This window comes from Chiloscyllium plagiosum, unplaced genomic scaffold, assembly GCF_037043375.1.
Source record: "Chiloscyllium plagiosum isolate Xiang-an unplaced genomic scaffold, Cpla_swu_hap1 HiC_scaffold_1, whole genome shotgun sequence".
Classification (NCBI taxonomy): domain Eukaryota; kingdom Metazoa; phylum Chordata; class Chondrichthyes; order Orectolobiformes; family Hemiscylliidae; genus Chiloscyllium; species Chiloscyllium plagiosum.
The window spans coordinates 104,728,375-104,743,367 of record NW_028270139.1 but is presented as its reverse complement, the minus strand read 5'-3'; positions in this window follow the sequence as shown (position 1 = coordinate 104,743,367).

Genomic DNA, 14,993 nt, shown 5'->3' with positions numbered 1-14,993 from the left:
TTGCCTTATCGGCTGCATCCCACAAACACACCCTTGATAAGGCAATGTAACAGAACAGTTAAAGCTCTCACGTGCTGTCTCTCTCCAGTTCCACAGAGCAAAATTCTGAAAGAAATAGTCCACTTCTTTTTATTTCAAAGAGGAAATCTCTTGTCTGAGACTTTAGCAGCAGAGAATATAAATATTTAGCTCAGCAGCAGCAGAAACCTTTTCACTAATTGGAAGTAAAGCCAAAAAAAAACCTTCCTGGCTCTGTGTAAGCCCAGACCACACCCACTCATGCTGCTTTTGTTTCAATTTAAAAAAAATACCTACCAAGGGATATCTCCAAGCTGTTTACCAACTGCTTGTTTGAACGAGACATCCCATCACCACTGCAGAAACACCACTCTGCAAGAGAAAGAGGATATAACACATCTCTCTTAAAGGCACAGTACAGTCATACATTCCTGGCAGAGGGAAATCTCCCCATTATTCCAATTGATAAGGAATTCCTGGCCATCACCAATTCAGTTTGTTACTGAGCCAGTTGATGCATATTATCCTTGAGCTCATTGTGAGTTAATTATGGTTCGGTGGTGATTTGGAATCCACGCAGCTCTCCAACCCTTTGGAAGGCCAGCTCTCAAACTCATTTTGCCAGTGTCCACCCAGAGATGGAGGTGAAGCAATGAATATAGTTCCTCACTATCAGGCATTCTGTTCTCCTCATGATAGAGAAGTGCCTGTTAAAAATACTCCATGACTAGTGGGTGAGAATACAATTTACCATATGCATTAGGAGATTCTAATGCAGATTTCATATTTTTCTTGTCTGAACCAGGCCTGAGGCCAACAAGAAAGCAAAGTGGGCTGAGTTTAAAACCAGCCAAGAGAACAAGTCCGAAAAATTGCTGGCGGTACGAAAGGAAATTGACATACTGACAGCATGGAATGATGGATATCAAATTCCCCAGCATGAAAAAGAGAGACATTGATCTATTGTTTGAAATCACACTTTTTAAACAGTTGTTGTTCATAGACTAAGTGGTTGCAACACCAATTGGGCAAGCTGTGAAAATCTTAACAACATTTGGTAACAAGGGGTTACACAGAGTCAATACCTTAGCCTTCTTTGAAGAGGACCAGAAAAATCCAACATTGATTCAGAAAGTCCTAGAAGATGTGCTGCATGTGAGAATCAACTTTAGAATTCATTGCTAAGAATTGATGTCCTACAGGCGAAAGCCACAAGGATCAATAACTCAGTTTGTCAGTAGATGCCATAACAAGCATAATAAATGTGACTTTTCAGTGGTTGAACTGTGGGAGCAGGTAGTCAAGTTAGTGATTGCCTCAGCACTTATTAAAACATTTCAGCAAGTTGCCTCAGAAGAAAAAGAAAGGTCACAGCATTGATTCACTGCTAGCACATGACAGTAAATATGAAGCCACTGTAACTGGACAGTAACATCTATAAGCATTAGATGCAGCAAACTGCAGCCAGGGCTGAATAAGAAAGAAAGCTGTGCAGCAGTGTGATCTATCGCATTCACATGAAGCTGTCTTTCATTTCAAGTGTTGTATAAAGTGTGAGGTATGAATGGACACTGGGTGCACCCATTCAAGAAATCTGCTCCAAAGATGCAGCCAGAGGCTACAACAGGATAACCACCAAAGAAAAGACAGAACAAAGGAGTGTTCTGCAAGAACACATGCTGGTACATGAGGATCAGAGCAAATCAGCCCCGAGTCAAGACCCAGAGTGGGATAACTTTCAATTACAGGATGAACGACCTTTCCACAATGTGAATGTAACACATTGTGTGGACTAAGTCAAAATGTGGAAGCTTCTGCCACAATCAACATCATTTTCCTAAAGAAAACTGGCAAACATTCTTTCAAACCAAGATTGACACAGGAGTCAATGCAAATATTCTCCAGCCTGAATGCTGAAGTGCATGTACCAGGATCATTGAAACATAATGATACAATCAACAACGCTAAATAAACTGCACATAATGGGTCACCATTTCCTTGTATTGACACAGTAACAACAGAACGCAGCTATAGTAATTCAACATGGAAACCACATCAGTTTTATCTGGTAGACTCACGCGGACCAGTAGAGGCAGGACTACCATCATGTACAGCTCTCAACATCGTGAAAAGCCATGAGAATTTCAAAATACTCATGATGACAGAATGGATGGCACAGTGGCACAGTGGTTAGCACTGCTGCCTCATAACATCGCAGACCTGGGTTCAATTCCAACCTCAGGTGACTATCTGAGTATGGCATTTGCACATTCTCCTTGTGTTTGTGTTGGTTTCCTCCCACAGTCTAATGATGCTTCGGTTAGGCGGATTGGCTATGCTAAATTGTCCATGATGTGCAAGCTGGATTAGCCATGGGCAATACATGGTTAGGGTGGGTCTGATGGACGGTTGGTATCGGCCACACAGCCTGCTTCCATACTGTAGAGATTCTATCCTATAAGAGTCTGAGAATGCTTGCACTAGGCTGGTCCAGAGACGTTTAACACTTCATGAAGTTTTAAAGGCAATACCGTATTGCGCCTCAGAGAAGGTACAATTCTGTCAATTGGCCCTTTCATAAAATGCACACAAGAGGGAAATGTTTGCATGAGCTGAATGACATAAACATGATAGTATCACCCTCTGTGTAGATTGCCACACAGGCTGTTTTAGGTTACCTCCTGTATCTAATCAGGTTGCCCAAGATGTCTAAACCTCTGCCTGAAGAAATGCCCACACACAAACTTCAAAGACAAGAGGAATTGGATCCTACATTCTAAGGAAATAGATTCTCTCTAAGCTGGATGCCAACTGTGGATATTGGTCAGTACACTTGGCCAAAGAACCTCAGAAAGTGCCTTCCTTCTGAATCCCGTTTCTGGAGACTTCCTTCCAGGTTATCCATCAGCCGGGACACATCTCCACATCTTTGGACAGAAATGTGCCTGGGCATGTATGTGTTGCTGATGATTTGTGGTAATGGCAAAACTAAAGAAGATCATGATCAGAACTTTCATCACTCATGACAGTGACTCACTCTGAAGAACTTGTTTTCAACAGCAGGATGTACCAGCTGAATGTAAGTCAGATCAAATATTGTTGCGCTGTATATTCAGGGTGTGGAATCAGTCTTGACTCAGATAATGTTAAAAATATAGGGCAAATGTCGACTCTGCGAGACAAAGAAGACAAACAGGTAAGGCTTGGAATTTTCAATGTCTTCGGCACCATGCAATCTGAACTTTTCTGACAAAGCATCATCGTTAAGAAAGCTTCTGAAGAAAGACATACAATATGTTTGAACTGAGTGTCTCAAATGAGTGTTGTCCACAAAAAAACTGCACCCTTCAGTGCTACAACTAGGAGGAAGACAATCCTGGAAGTCTAGCTTCAAAGAACAGGTTTGGAACATGCATCATGCAAGATGGTAAATCAACTGCATTTGGATTCAATGGTCTACCACATCCAATTTCCTGGTATAATGAGATTCTGTATGTACCTGTTTGCTAAGTAATTCACCATGGAAACTGATTACAAAGCATTAGAAATAACTTGCTGCAAAACTGTTGACACGGGCACCACAGAGCCACTGGTAAAAGTACACTGATATGACTTTGCATCTGCTACAAACCTGGCACTCAGATACACTGAGCAAATAACCAAACCTGAACAAGGTTGCACATGTTCTGTTGTGATTACAAGTCGACAGTATAAACATTGAGGTGAAAAATGTGCTCAATATCAAATTATTGCATTTTGGTTGATGGAAGTCTAACAAACTTCAATATGGAAACAGCTAACAATCCACACTGAAGATACTGTGAAACATTATCATTGATGGGTGGCCTGACACAATAAAGTGGTGCCAGACAATCTCAGATGCTTTTGGTTTTACAAAGGTGTCTTCAATATTTTGAGAGGCGTTATCTTCAAAGGAAAAGAAGCACTTGTGCCCAAAGCTCTCCTCCAGGACATATTGTCACAATTTTATCAAGAACATAAGGAAATAAGGACATAAAGCCAACAAGATGACTATCACAATGTGGTTTATTGGCTAGGGATTAATGACAACACAGAAACGTTAGTGAGGATATGTGAGAGATGTCAGAGCCACTAGCCAATATAGAGAAGGTCTGGTCTTTTGCCATGAATGGCAAAAACTTCATCGTAGTTAAAAAGTATTTCTTCAAATTTCTAATTGTCAGGCAGGTAAAGAACACTTTAGGTGTGTTCATGCAAGACACATTGAGTGCAATAGTCAGTCTGTTCTGTACCACCTGAAGAAATCACTCCTGAGAATGCAGTATAGAGGCAGAGCTTTCAGTGATAAGTGTGCCAAATGAGGCATGAACCATGTGATGCCCTCAAACATTACACCAGATCAAATGGTTCCACTGAGTGAGTCATTCACATTGTTAAATCACTCCTTCTGAAATTCAGAACAACAAGCCAGGATCTTTGAATCATCATGTTCTACCTTAGAGCTACACTTCTGGCTATGGGATGACTATAGCCAGCAGAGACCATATTGAGAAAGCAAGTGCTTATAGCTTTGCCAACACACCAACTATCCGAAATTCTAGAAGGTAACAATGCACTTTTCGGAAAATGAGGAAGGATGAAGATGGAGTTTGACTGACATGGAACTATCTCAACTGCACATAGAACAAAAAGTCAGAGTCACATGGCCTGCAATGAGAAAATAGTTACTTGCATGATTTTCCAAAGTGTGTAGTGAGCCACATAATTACAAGAAAAATTGTAGACTTCTCTGGCTATTGGGGTCTTTTTGTGATCTTTAAATTTCCTGTTCATTAACACCTGTGTGTATCCAGGATGCTAATTGTGATGTGCATGGACTGTGGTTCAAGTGCAGACCTCTCACCTTCAAGTCAGAAAATTGTAAATTGTAATCAGAGTTGAGCGCAATAATGTATGCTGACTTTCCGGTGGCAGGGCTTGTTGAATTGTTGAAAGTGCTTTTATTTTGGATGAGCCCGTACACTGAAAGGCTATCTGTCCTTTCATATGCACATAACAGATCATACTACACTACTTTGGAGAAAACAGGGAGATTATTCCTGGCATACAGTCTGACATTTATCTGTCAAACAACTTCACAAAACTAGGTTATCTGGTTATTTTCACAATGCTTTCTTGTGGGAACTTGCTGAGTGCAAATTGTTTGCCATGTATTCTGCATTACAATAGTGATCAGACTTCAAAAATACTTTCTTGGCTGTAATGTGTTTTGGGGCATTCAGCTATCATAAAAGCTGCTGCTACATAAACGCATGTCTTCCTTTATTTCATTCTCACAGAACTCACAGTAGTATACTGCTAATTACTCTTTCTTACTCATAACAGGTAATCTTACGGTTCCTTCAGTATCTCTCTCCACTGAACCTGCAATCCGTAAATAATTATCTGGAGTTTCAGATGTATAAAGGATTGTCTGAAAGAATGTATTCTTTGAAAGCAATTTATTCACTTCTGTTATGTTACTAATTAACTGAGCAGCAGTGATATGTCTCAAAATAAAGCATTAATTGTCAAACATCAGTGGAAAAAAGAGTGGCCCTTTGGGAATTTGACAGGGAATAAGGAAGCAAAAATAAGTAATTTACTAGGATCCACATGAAATATAAAGAAGGGCATTACATCAGCGATAGTGAGGGCCTGCACAGGATTACCTGACGCTGAGCCTGAGGATGTAGGAGGAAGGGGGCAGGGACACACTTGGCTGAATACAGTCATGGAAGAGGTAGGAGGTGTTCTCCGGTCTGGTTTCAGACAGATGGATAACTACCCAAGCATTCTGCTGTGTAAGTTAGCTGGATGCAAATGAGCAATTCACTGACTGAATTTGTCTCCTTTGGATAATTTCCTCCCTCTACGCAAGGATGTTTGCACTCAGATTGTAATAAGATGTGAGATGGTCTGAGAAATGTTAAGCAATTGTCCAGTGTCCCTCATATAGAATTGTTCCACATTCTCTACAACTATGTTTGTTGAACCTTATTTATAATGCTCTATATCAAAAGCAGCAATTAGCTGGCTTCCACAAGAGATTAAAAAAATAGGAAAGTTAAAACATCAACTTTTAAAATTTATTGATTTGATGGATGAGATGACCATTTGCTGGATTTTTATAAGCATCATGAGAAAAACGTCAGGCTAATATTTTGTAGGAGAACCATCAATTTAAACAGACCTTATATATTTAATGTTGACAGTTTAGGTGAGGGTTTGAGCATGGTCAATATGAACCACATTATGCAGTTTGAATTTGCAGTTTTATAAATAAATAATAAATCTGGTTTTGGCAATAAATATATTTCTTAGCTTTATATGCTTTAATATTTAATGAAATAGGCATGAAAGTGTATAAATAGTAAGGAAACAGCTGTAATTTATCCCATATGTTAGTGTGAATGAATAGGAACACTTGAGTGTGACAGCACATTTGCCTTGAAACATTTGCATCAATTTTTTTACCAACAGTCTTAATAATAATCACTTACAGTTTCCAGTCACACATTTTTTCTCCATAATTTAATTCTTAGCGTTTTACGAGTACCTGTAGTCACTGCTAATTTCAGCTGCCAGTCTGTCAGCCTCTGCAGTGCCACAGCCTGCAGTTTCAAGCCCTGTCATTAATCCTTTTGGCAAGTGGTTAGCAGTGAGCTCTGTTGCAATCCTGCATCAGCTGCACCATCTTGACAGCTTAATTGAACCGTTTTGTTAAATCTCATCTGAATGCTTAAATGATATATGTATATATTTTATATATATGATTTTTACTCGCACATTCTTCAAAACCTCTATAATATATTGACGTCACTTGGCGTAGCTGTCAAATCGGGTATAAGGTGTACAGTCATTACTCCCTTCTTTTTCGAATTAGCGCAGAAATGTGGTCACACTACTGTAGCCAGAATTTGAATTGCTTCAGGCTCATTAGCTCTCAGCAAGCTGTCCAGATGTGGTACGATGCTGTTTTTCTTTTATCATTCAGGCTTGAAAGCAAGCTGTCAGCAACCATTTACCTTTCTCACTCATATGAAAAAGGAAAATGTCAAATTGATGCAACTGATAACACAGATTTTCTTTTGTCATAGGAAACACAGCTACTGAGACTCCATACTCCTGCACAGACTCATAGAATCATACAGCTTTGAAAAAGACCCTTTGGTCCAACTAGTCCCCGCCGACCATATTCCCATATTAAATAGTCCCACTTGCCTGCATTTGACCCATATCTCTCCAAAGTTTTCCTATTCATATACTCATATAAATGTCTTTTAAATGGAACTGGACTTGCACTCACTACTTCCTCTAGTAGTTCATTCCATTTACCAACCACACTCTGCTTAAAAAGGTTGCCCCTCCTGTCATAGAGTCATAGAGATGTACAGCATGAAAACAGACTCTTCGGTCCAACCCGTCCATGCCGACCAGACATCCCAACCCAATCTAGTCCCACCTGCCAGCACCCGGCCCATATCCCTCTGAACCCTTCCTATTCGTATACCCATCCAAATGCCTCCTAAATGTTGCAATTGTACCAGCATCCACCACTTCCTCTGGCAGCTCACTCCATACACGTACCACCCTCTGTGTGAAAAGGTTGCCCCTTAGGTCTCTTTTATATCTTTCCCCTCTCACCCTAAACCTATGCCCTCTAGTTCTGGATTCCCCGACCCCAGGGAAAAGACTTTGTCTATTTACCCTATCCAAGCCCCTCATAATTTCTTAAACCTCTATAAGGTCACCCCTCAGCCTCCGACACTCCAGGGAAAAAAGCTCCAACCTGTTCAGCCTCTCCCTATAGCTCAAATTCTCCAACCCTGGCAACATCCTGTCCTTTTAAAAGCTTTCCCTTCTCACCTTAAAGATATGCCCCTCTAGTTTTGAACTTGCTCACCCTAGGGAAAAGATCCTTGCTATTCATCTTCTCTGTGCTGCTCATGATTTTGTAAACCTCTAAAAGGTCAAACCCTCATTCTAACCTTCTATACCCCAGCGAAAGATGTCCCAGTCTATCCAGACTACTTTTATAACTCAAACCCTCCAGTCCCAGCAACATGCTGGTAAATCTTTTCAAAACCCTGTTCAATTTAATAATATCTTTCCTATAGCAGGGCAACCAGAACTGTACATAGTAACTCTAGAAAATGTGTGCATTAAAAAAAACCCTTTGCATTCATTAAATTATTGGATTTTTGTTGTTGTTTTTGCAAACTGTTCCAATGGCTTAGTATCAAAATTGCCTTCTTGAACACCAAAGCAGCAGATCACCTGTAAGCAGCAACTGAGTTCAAAATGTGACATATAAGCATAAGATGAAAAACATTTATTCATCCATAAATTATAGGTTGTCTATTTGTGGGTATCAGTCATTTCGACACTGAGCCAAGTCATAAAGCCAAGTCATAGTTGCTGTTTCAGAGGATGTGGCAGATGCCAGTGAATAATTAAAATAAGCAGAAAATGTGTTAGAACATTCTAATCCTCAGTCTGTTCTATATTGGAATGTTTCCTGCCTCACATATTAGAATGAAATTCTCTTACAAAAGAAATGGAAGAAATCTCTATTCCCTGATTCTCTTTGCTTAGTGTGTAATTTTATATAAACATTCCAAAGGCGTATAATCAAAACAAAAGCTTACATCTTCCTTAACCTCTCATCTTTATGTTATTAAATGTTAAGCATCTTTTTCTCATTTGTAAGTCCATGTCTACATTGCCCATTCAATTTTGCTAAGCCAACACTATGTCTTGTTGATGATCGAGCAAAATTCCTCAGTCGGCTTCATCCAAAACTGTTTTTTTTTATCAGTTTATTTGAAAAAAAACTGAAATACCTGAATTGCAAAATTAAATTTTAAGTGTAATATTAAAATAAATATTTATGCTGTAATGACATGATTATATTTTGAATAGAAGTATATCTTTAGTTATGAGATGTTATGAAAGAGCTTTCAATCACATCTGTGCATTCTGAGACCAAAAGGCTTTGCTGAATTTCACCAGGGTGGCATGATGGCTCAGCGATTAGCACTGCTGCCTCATGATGCTAGGGACTTGGATTTGATTCCATTTTCGGACAATTCTCTGTGTGGAGTTTGCACATTCTGTCGGTATCTGTGTGGGTTCCTTCCAGGTACTCCAATATCTAATAGCCCAAAGATGTGCACATTAGGCGGATTGGCTGGGGAAATGCGGGGTTACAGGGATAGAGTGAGGTGGGTCTGTGTGGGATGCCCTCCACAGGGTTGGGGTGGACTAGATGGGATCCTATGATTCTATGCACGTTCAATTTCAAGAGTTTCCCTGATATTTCCAAATGACATCGAACATGTTCGGCGAGTGGAGGGAATTTGGCTGTTGGGGGAAAGTCTTTATGGCAAACAACACTGCAGAGGAGCAAATTCCTCTTAGCTGTATATCGTTATGAGTTGGAAATATATCACCATTCCTTTAATGTTGCTGCAAAATCCTGGACCTCTTCCCTAATGCACTAAAACCAAACAGACAGCAGTGCCTCATGAAGGTGTTTCACTCCCACCTTCTCCTGGGCAAGGAGGGATAGCCAATAAATTCCAAGAATGCCCAAAACCCATAAATGAATAATAAAAGTAATCCCCATGGAAACATACAGCCCAGGAAGAAGGAAAGATATTCCTCTAATTTCACCTTGATTCTCTGCCAATTATTGTATACCGATAACTCGGTGGTTGCTAACTTACCAACAGAAAGAAAATACAGGAGTTTATTATGTGCACATGGTTCTGAACTTATAGCTCCACAGATTATTCGGAAAATAATTTTTTTAAAAAACTTCCAGTTCTCTATCGCATTTTCTCATCGCATCAGATCCTTCCAAAACAACTTCCATATTTTTGAAACATAGTCACTATTGTTACATGGGAACATGGTACTCAAGCAACTAGATCCAAGAAACAATGAGGTAATAACTGGATAATCCATTGAACTGATGTTGATTGATACATAAGTATTGATCAAGATGACAAAGAGAGCTACCCTGCATTTTAATATATTACCATGGGTTTTTACAAAGGAAATTTTACCTGTATCATTTGGAAGTTGAATGAATGTCTTGTGTCCCTGAGAATCTGATCGAAGGAGAGCATTTAAGTGTTCCATTATCTCTGTAAGTGCTCAATTTAATATCAGAGGATGCATCTTATCAAGTACAGAAAACTCCACGATCTTTAGCCCATTAGTTTTCCGAGTACTTTTATCTGTACTGATAGTAATTGAATTTATTCCCCCACCCCACTTTCATCTCTTTATTTATTATAAGTGTTGCACATATACTTTGGCATAAACAATTAGTATAAGTGCTTGAAATAAGTACAGTATTTGGATTACTGTGAATACTGTGAAGACTGATGCAAAGTTTATTTAACTGTTCTGATATTTCCAGGTATCCCATTAATATTTCCTCAGCTTCATTCTCTAAAACTAAGCGTTCATTTTGGCTGCTCTCTTTGTTTTTATATATTTAAAGAAGCACTTACTATTTTCTTTATATTTTTGTTTGTTTGCTCTCAAAGTCTATTTTCTTCCTCTTTGGTCATCTTCTGTTAGCTTTTAAAACTTCCCTAACCCTCTCATTTACTCATAATCTTTGATACATTTTATGTATTTTGTTTTCAATTTGGTACAATATTTAGTTTCATTGTTGAACAATGTTTGTCTAATTTCTCTCCTTCCTCATTGGATGCGTCTCTTTTGTGAGTATTAAATCATTTTCTTAAACACCTGCCTTTGTTCACCATATCTGTGCAAGAATTGCACAGTAGTATATATGTACAACAAGTAGTTAGGGGAAGTTAATATAATGTTGCAATTTATTGCAAGCAGAATCTGACACAAAGTTAGAAAAGTTATGCTTCACTTATGCAGGCCATTGAGGGGACTACACCTGGAGTATTGTGTCCAATATTTGTCTCCTCATTTAAAGAAAGAATGTAAATGCTTTGCCAGCAGCTCAGGTAATTCAATATTTACCCAATAGTAGCTGACCCATAGTTAATGACCAGCTAATGATGACAAAGGTCATTTGCCTGCCAACAGCCAACTTGGCTCCAAGTAATTGAATAAATTGGGATGTGAATATTTGGTAGGAGTCGTTGGGCCTCTGGAAAGGATTGGGTTATTTTTGCTGTGCTGGAAAAAGCATCTCAAGCCTGAATAGAGTCAGTTTTGGATGTAGGTTTGCTCGCGGAGCTGAAAGTTTCATTTTCAGACATTTCATCACCATACTAGGTAACATCATCGGTAAGCCTCCAGATGAAGCACAGGTGGTATGGCTCACTTTCTATTTATGTGTTTAGGTTTCCTTGGGTTGATGATGTCATTTCCTGTGGTGATGTCATTCCTGTTCTTTTTCTGAGGGAGAGGTAAATGGGATCCAAGTCAATGTGTTTGTTGATAGGGTTCCAGTTGGAATGCCATGCTTTGAGGAATTCTCATGCGTGTCTCTGCTTGACTTGTCTTAGGATGGATGTGTTGTCCCATTTGAAATTGTGTCCTTCCTCATCTGTATGTAAGGATACTAGTGAGAGTGGGTCATGTCTTTTTGTGGCTAATTGATGTTCATGTATCTTGGTGGCTAGTTTTCTGCTTGTTTGTCCAATGTAGTGTTTGTTACAGTTCTTGCAAGGTATTTTATAAGTGACATTTGATTTGCTTATTGCCTGTATAGGGTCTTTCAAGTTCATTAGCTGCTGTTTTAGTGTGTTGGTGGGCTACCATGATGCCCAGGGGTCTGAGTAGTCTGGCAGACATTTCTGAGATGTCTTTGATGTGGTAGAGAGAGGCGAGGGTTTCTGGATGTGTTTTGTCAGCTTGTTTGGGTTTGTTGCTGAGAAATCGGTGGACTGTGTTCATTGGGTACCCATTCTTTTTGAATACACGGTATAAGTAATTGTCCTCTTCTCTGCATAGTTCCTCTGTGCTGCAGTGTGTGGTGGCTCATTGAAATAATGTTCTAATGCAACTTCTTTTGTGGATGTTGGGATGATTGCTTCTGTAGTTCAGTATTTGTTCTGTATGTGTTATTTTCCTGAAGACGCTGGTTTGAAGTTCCCCATTGACTGTTTGTTCTATTGTGACATCTAGAAATGGCAGTTTGTTGATGGTTTCTGCTTCTTTAGCGAATTTTATGCCAGTACGGATATTATTAATGGTCTTGAAGGTTTGCTGTAATTTGTTTCATTTAGTGATGACAAAGGTGTCATCCACGTAGTGGACCCAAAGTTTGGGCTGGATGGTTGGCAGAGCTGTTTGTTCAAGTCTCTGCATTACTGCCTCTGCTAAGAACCTTGATATTGGAGATCCCATGGGTGTTCCATTGGTTTCCCTGTAAGTTGAAGGTGAAGTGTGTAGTAAGGCATAGATCCATAGCTTGACGATATTGTCCTTGCTGAATGAAGTTAGTGGTGTTTGGTGTATGTGTCTTTGGTTCTTCTAATAATGTAGTCAGTGTTTCCTTGGCCAAGTTGATGTTGATGGATGTGAACAGGGCTGCTACATCAAAGGAGACCATTATTTCATTCTCTTCTATCTCAGTGTCTTTGATGGTCTTCAGGAATTCTTGGGTGGAATGGATGGAGTTGCGTGAGTCTTCTATTAAGTGTTTTAGTCTTTGGTGTCGCTCCTTGGCCAATCTGTAAGTTGATGACCCTAGGGGTCTGAGGGGGGCTCCTGGTTTATGAATTTTGGGTAATCTGTAGAAGCGTGGTGTGTTGGATCAGTTTATTTTCATTTTTTGCAAGTCGGAATTATTTATTACTCCAGATTTCTGAGGTTTTTTGAGTAGGGCTGTGATTTGGTTCTCTAGTTTTGGGTTGGGTCTATCGCCACTTGTTGGTGAGTGTTGGTATCTGCAAGTAGTGCGTTCACTTTCTCAATGTAGTCTCTTTGATTTAAAATGACTGTCAAGAGTCCTTTGTCTGCAGGTAGGATAACAATGTTGTTATCATTTTTTCATCATTCTAGTGCTTTCCTTTCTTGTTTATTGAGTGTGTTTCTTCCTTTTTCCTGCTTAATGTTAGTGTGACTGTCTGTCTGATGGTTTGCTGTGTTTCTTCTGTGAGTTGGTTGTCTTTCGGTGTTGTTTCTAATATCGAGAAGAAATCTTTCTTGTCCACATCCTAGAAGTTGTAATTTAATCCTCTTATTAAGAGAACTTCTTTAGTGTCTGTTAAGAGTCAGTCAGATAAATTTTTTATCCATGCTTCTATGTTGTCTGTGTTGTTAGTTTGTGGAAGTTTGTCTAGTTTTTATCTGCAGGTCTTGTTTTTGCATTGTCTGTGTTTGTTGCTTTCCAACATCTATGGCTTGTTGTACTGTGACTGTCCATTCATGGTCTGTTGCATTAGTGAGTAAAGATTTTTGGCACAGAATTTCCCGGTTGTATTTATGGATTCTGTTCTGGGCATCATTAATCATTTCTCAAAACATTCTGTGGCCATTTCGCTCTGCTATTCTTTTGGTTAGTGGGGTGTTAAGGAGAGGTTTGTATTTAAAATGTTTAGGTAGTACCTGTTTCCTCAGGCATTTGTGCGGAAGTAAAACTTGTTCACGGGTTTGCTTGTTGTCTGTATAGGGTCTTTCAAGTTCATTAGCTTCTGTTTTAGTGTGATGGTGGGCTACCATGATGCCAAGTGGTCGAGTAGTCTGGCAGTCATTTCCGAGATGTCTCTGATGCAGGGGAGAGAGGCTTGGATTTCTGGATGTGTTTTGTCAGCTTGTTGGGTTTTGTTGCTGAGAAATCGGTAGACTGTGTTTGTTGGGTACCTGTTCTTTTTGAATACGCTATATGGATGATTTTCCTCTGCTCTTCATAGTTCCTCTGTGCTGCACTGTGTGGTTGCTCATTGAAATAATGTTCTAATGCAGCTTCATTTGTAAATATTGGGATGATTGCTTCTGTAGTTCAGTATTTGATCTGTATGTGCTGTTTTCCTGTAGACACTGGTTTGAAGTTTCCCATTGGCTGTTCACTCTACTGTGACATTTAGGAAGGGCAGTTTGTTGTTGTCTTCCTCCTCTTTTGTGAATTTATTATTAATAGCCTTGAAGGTTTCCTCTAATATGTTTCATTTAGTGATGACAAAGGTGTCATCCATGTAGCAGACCCAAAGTTTGGGTTGGATGATTGGCAGAACTGTTTGTTCAAGTCTCTGTATTACTGCCTCTGCTAAGAACCTTGATATCGGAGATCCCATGGTTTGTCTGTAGGTTTTGCTGTTGAAGGTGAAGCGTGTGGTAAAGCATAGGTCCACTAGCTTGATGATACTGTCCTTGCAGATGAAGTTAGTGGTGTTTGACGAATGTGTCTTTGATTCTCCTAATAGTGTAGTCAGTATTTCCTTGGCCAGGTTGATGTTGATGGATGTGAACAGGGCTGCTACATCAAAGCTAAACCAGTGCTACACCATTATTTCATTCTCTTCTATGTTGGTATTTTTGATGGTCTTTAGGAATTCTTGAATTCTGTATATTACCTATACAGTATATTCAAAAAGAACGGGTACCCAATGAACACCAGTGCGCCAATTTCTGAGCAACAAACCCAAACAAGCAGACAAAACCCATCCAGAAACCTTAGCCACTCTCCCCTACATCCATGACATCTCAGAAATGACTGCCAGACTTCTCTGACCTCTTGGCATCATGGTAGCCCATCAACACGCTAAAACAGCAGCTAATGAACTTGAAAGATCCTATACAGACAAAAAGCAATACTACTGTCATTTACAAAATACCTTACAAGAACTGTAACAAACATTACTTTGGACAAACAGGCAGACAACTAGCCGCCAGGATACATGAACATCAAGTAGCCACAAAAAGACATGACCCACTCTCGCTAGTGTCCTTACATATAGATGAGGAAGAACGCCATTTCAAATGGGACAACACATCTATCCTCGGAC